The sequence below is a fragment of the Tamandua tetradactyla genome, chromosome 16 (assembly GCF_023851605.1).
Source record: "Tamandua tetradactyla isolate mTamTet1 chromosome 16, mTamTet1.pri, whole genome shotgun sequence".
Lineage (NCBI taxonomy): Eukaryota > Metazoa > Chordata > Mammalia > Pilosa > Myrmecophagidae > Tamandua > Tamandua tetradactyla.
The window spans coordinates 15796726-15802293 of NC_135342.1; the positions used below are offsets into that span (position 1 = coordinate 15796726).

The 5568-nt window shown below is 39.6% G+C and overlaps 1 pseudogene across 1 annotated transcript; it reads right to left on the bottom strand.

The window, feature by feature from the left end:
• Positions 1-242: 242 nt before the first annotated feature.
• Positions 243-4850, bottom strand: LOC143660193 (WW domain-binding protein 11 pseudogene; annotated as a pseudogene). Its single transcript, XR_013163875.1, has 2 exons — positions 2851-4850; positions 243-562 (listed from the first exon to the last, which is right to left on the bottom strand). The product of XR_013163875.1 is annotated as a WW domain-binding protein 11 pseudogene (transcript).
• Between the last annotated feature and the right edge of the window lie 718 nt (positions 4851-5568).

The following is a 5568-nucleotide window of genomic DNA, read 5'->3' on the forward strand; positions in this document are numbered from 1 at the left end:
TTTTATTCTTTTGGTTGCATTTGCATGTGGATTGTTTTTCTTGATTTCCCCCTCATTTTGTTTATTACTAGTGCACAGAAACACTACAGATTTTTTTTCCAGTGGGAAATATTTTTAATCAAAGAATTGTACATTTTCTTCCCACAAATTCTGCTTTGTATTAGGAAATGACATTGTGATCCATTTCACTACAAGTAAAATATTACAAAACATTTACAATAAAATATTTAAAATAACTCAAACACAAAAGCCAAGATGGGGTGAAATAAACTGGTTCCTCAGAAATCTCTACTCCAGTGCCAACAACATACAAGAGAGTAAAAACAGATTAAGTAACTGAGATCCCCTAATGGCGTTTCAAAAGAATTAGAGAAGGGAAAGAAATGGGATGGAAATAGTGATATGAAAGGGAATGGATGTTAGCAGCACTGCTTGAATAATCAATACATTCTGAGTGAAATACCCCTTCTTATATGCAGTAAATTTTGACCAAGGCTAAACTTTAGGATATTCTTTGCACTGAAATTAAAATATACCTTGACAGTGGAAGTAGCTCTTTCACCTAATCTTTTTTTTTTTTCCGGAAGGATATTTTTTTATTATTAATTAAAAAAAATTAACTAACACAACATTTAGAAATCATTCCATTCTACATATGCAATCAGTAATTCTTAATATCATCACATATATGTATGATCATCATTTCTTAGTACATTTGCATTGATTTAGAAAAAGAAATAGCAAGACAACAGAAAAAGAAATAAAATGATAATATAGAGAAAAAATAAAAATAAAAATAAAAAATACAAAAATATATAAGAAAAAAAAACAACTATAGCTCAGATGCAGCTTCATTCAGTGTTTTAACATAATTACATTACAATTAGGTAGTATTGTGCTGTCCATTTTTTTTTTTTTTTAGAAATCATACCATTCTACATATGCAATCAGTAATTCTTAACATCATCACATAGATGCATGATCATCGTTTCTTAGTACATTTGCATCGGTTTAGAAGAACTAGCAATATAACCGAAAAAGATATAGAATGTTAATACAGAGAAAAAAAAAGTAATAATAGTAAGAACAAAACAAAACAAAACAAAAACCTATAGCTCGGATGCAGCTTCATTCAGTGTTTTAACATGATTACTTTACAATTAGGTATTATTGTGCTGTCCATTTTTGAGTTTTTGTATCTAGTCCTATTGCACAGTCTGTATCCCATCAGCTCCAATTACCCATTATCTTACCCTGTTTCTAACTCCTGCTGAACTCTGTTACCAATGACATATTCCAAGTTTATTCTCGAGTGTCGATTCACATCATTGGGACCATACAGTATTTGTCTTTTAGTTTTTGGCTAGACTCATTCAGCATAATGTTCTCTAGGTCCATCCATGTTATTACATGCTTCATAAGTTTATCCTGCCTTAAAGCTGCATAATATTCCATCGTATGTATATACCACAGTTTGTTTAGCCACTCGTCTGTTGATGGACATTTTGGCTGTTTCCATCTCTTTGCAATTGTACATAACGCTGCTATAAACATTGGTGTGCAAATGTCCGTTTGAGTTTTTGCCCTTAATTCCTTTGAGTAGATTCCCAGCAATGGTATTGCTGGGTCATATGGCAATTCTATATTCAGCTTTTTGAGGAACTGCCAAACTGCCTTCCACAGTGGTTGCACCATTTGACATTCCCACCAACAGTGGATAAGTGTGCCTCTTTTACTGCATCCTCTCCAGCACTTGTCATTTTCTGTTTTGTTGATAATGGCCATTCTGGTGGGTGTGAGATGATATCTCATTGTGGTTTTGATTTGCATTTCTCTAATGGCCAGGGACATTGAGCATCTCTTCATGTGTCTTTTGGCCATTTGTATTTCCTCCTCTGAGAGGTGTCTATTCAAGTCTTTTTCCCATTTTGTAATTGGGTTGGCTGTCTTTTTGTTGTTGAGTTGAACAATCTCATTATAAATTCTGGATACTAGACCTTTATCTGATATGTCGTTTCCAAATATTGTTTCCCATTGTGTAGGCTGTCTTTCTACTTTCTTGATGAAGTTCTTTGATGCACAAAAGTGTTTAATTTTGAGGAGTTCCCATTTATTTATTTCCTTCTTCAGTGCTCTTGCTTTAGGTTTAAGGTCCATAAAACTGCCTCCAATTGTAAGATTCATAAGATATCTCCCTACATTTTCCTCTAACTGTTTTATGGTCTTAGACCTACTGTTTAGATCTTTGATCCATTTTGAGTTAACTTTTGTGTAGGGTGTGAGATATGGGTCTTCTTTCATTCTTTTGCATATGGATATCCAGTTCTCTAGGCACCATTTGTTGAAGAGACTGTTCTGTCCCAGGTGAGTTGGCTTGACTGCCTTATCAAAGATCAAATGACCATAGATGAGAGGGTCTATATCTGAGCACTCTATTCGATTCCATTGGTCGATATATCTATCTTTATGCCAGTACCATGCTGTTTTGACCACTGTGGCTTCATAATATGCCTTAAAGTCAGGCAGTGCAAGACCTCCAGCTTCGTTTTTTTTCCTCAAGATGTTTTTAGCAATTCGGGGCACTCTGCCCTTCCAGATAAATTTGCTTATTGGTTTTTCTATTTCTGAAAAATAAGTTGTTGGGATTTTGATTGGTATTGCATTGAATCTGTAAATCAATTTAGGTAGGATTGACATCTTAACTATATTTAGTCTTCCAATCCATGAACACGGTATGCCCTTCCATCTATTTAGGTCTTCTGTAATTTCTTTAGCAGTTTTTTGTAGTTTTCTTTATATAGGTTTTTTGTCTCTTTAGATAAATTTATTCCTAGGTATTTTATCTTTCACCTAATCTTAATAAGAGCCTCTTTCTCCATGAACCACTGATGTGAACAGAAACCTGTTATAGAATGAAAAGCTGTCACAGTAACCCTTCCATTTCTTTCATGAAAGCTTCATACACATCATCCTTAGTTTGTACTGAGAGAGGAACAGAAGGACCAGATTTGGGGGCTGCTTTGGCAAGAGGTACAGCAGAATCATCCTCTGACTTTCTTTGGGGAGCAGCAGAAGCCCCTTTATTCTCCCGACGTACCCTCAGTGCAGTGGGCACAGATCTAGTAATCTCCGCCTTGGGATTAGTGATCTGTGGCTTGGCACTGATGGTTGCTGTGGCTTTCTTCTCAATGGTGACTGCACTTGTATCATCCGCCTTGGGTCGCTGAATCAAATTGGGTGGGGCACTTAAAACCCCTGGGTTTGGCAAGGGAGCTGGTGGGAAAAGCCCAGGTGGGGCAGGTCCAAGAGGAGGCACCAAAGGTGGGCACATCATGCCAGGACGAGGTGGAGGGATACCTGGAGGTGCAGGGGGAGGTAGCCTTGGTGGAGGTCCCCAAGGAGGAGGGTCGGGGGGCAAACCTGGAGGTGGACCTGGGGGAGGGCCAGGTGGTCGGCCTGGTGGGGGTCCTGGAGGTAAAAGTCGGGGCAAAGGCCCTCGGAGTCCTGGCATTCCAGGTGGTCTCAGGAATGGAGGCGCTCCTGGAGGTGGCCCAGGAGGAAGGCCTGGAGGTGGTCCAGGTGGCTGTAAAGGTGGTGCTGGTGGTGGTCCAAGAGGAGGTGGTCCTGGCATGGGAGGTGCTTGTATCTGAGAAGGAGGAACAGACTGTGGAGGAGCCTGCTGCTGTGAAGAAGCTGCAGATGTGTCATCTGAAAGAGATTCTTCTTTATGCTGTTTTTGTGACTGCTTTTCTGTTTCAGAATCATCAGAATCATCTTCATCATCATCCTCTGAAAATTCCTCTACTTCTCGTCCCTCCTCTGGGATTTCCTGACCTGCCATTCGAAGCATCATGGCTTGAAGAGGAGTCAGTTACTTCATGTTCTTCTTTTTTTTTTCTTGATTTTCCAGGCACATCTGCAAGTCGTACGCTCAAACCTGACTTTTTTTCTTCAGTGTTGTCTCTCTCACTATCATCACGGTGCACAAATTCATCTACCTCACTTTCTCCATCTGACCTGTCAGTATCACTGTCATCAGTGCTGTCATCATGTTTATCTTGATCCATGTCCTCAGGATAGCCATCATCCTCACTGGTGCTGGAAATATCATCATCATGCCCTCGCTGAGCAAGTTCAGGGCTATATAACATATCTTCGTCTCACCTACGAGGAGGAAGATCTAGGGCAAAGCCTACTTTACAGCCATACATCTGCAAGACTTGAAGAGGAGGTGGACCAGGAGGAGGACCAGGAGGTTTTCTACCAGGGGGCAAACGTGGAACACCATGTCCAAGAAGAGGAAGTATAGAAACTGCCCGAGTTGGAGGTCCATAGGCTGAAGTCTTTTTAAGGATAGAAGGTGGCTGGGCACCAGGAAGTGGAATGTCCTGGATCAAGATGTTGGAAGGAGCATAAGGCATATCTGGCAAAGGAATACTCTCAGCTTTCACGTGCTGAGCATTCTTGACAGCATCAAAATATTGACTAAGTTGAGCCCTCTTTTGTTCATATTCTACTTCTAGCTTTCTCAATTCTTTGTAAATATCTGGATTCTCTTTTTCATAGAGTCATAGAATATGTTCAAAGGTTTCACGCAGCTTTTTACGTTTGTCTTTCAGCACCTTCTCATTTAACTGGGGCTGTTGCACAGGGTAAAATTCCATTTCGTCTAATTTCTCCATGTCTCGGATAATCTGTTTGGGATCCTTCATCTTCAAAACTGCAGCTCGTACCATCATGCGCTGTTTTTTGTTCTTCTTTAATTCTCTCTTCTGAGCTTCCTTTCAGGCCTGGTCTGTGGGGTTCATAAATTTTCCACTCTTGGTGGATGACGTAGATCTCCATCCCATATTTAAAATCTGTATTGTTTACTTGTTCATCAAAAAAAAAAAAAAAAGGCAACACTTCTGCTGAGTTCCCGGGACTGCTAGAATTGGGGTGTGGGCGATTTCTGGCCTCTTTTACTTCGTAGGGGTCTTCACCTCAGCCCCTCATTCAGGTAGTCAGCCACCACCATCTTGAAAGCTCGCGCCCCTCCGCTATCCGTACATCACTTCACTACAGATTTTTGAGTGTTATACCTTGTACCTGCACTTTGTTGTCCTCATTTGTTAGCTCTAGGAGTTTTGCTGTGGATTTTTTTGTTTTTTTGACATATAGTATCATATATGCAAACAATGAGAGTTTTACTTCTTCCTCTCCAATTTTGATGCCTTGCATTTCTTTTTCTTGTATAATTGCTCTGACTAGATATTCTAATACAGTGTTGAATAACAGTGGTCATAGTGGACATCCTTACTTGTTCCCAATCTTAGGGGGAAAGTTTTCAGTTTTTCCCCATGGAGGATGATGTTAGCTGTGGGTTTTTCATCTATTCCCTTTATCATTTTGAGGAAGTTCCCTTCTATTCCTATCCTTTGAAGTGTTTTCAACAGGAAAGGATGTTGAATTTTGTCAAATGCCTTTTCTGCATCAATTGAGGTGTTCATGTGGTTTTTCTGCTTTGATTTGTTGATATGGTGATTACATTAATTGACTTTCTTATGTTGAACCATCCTTGCATACCTG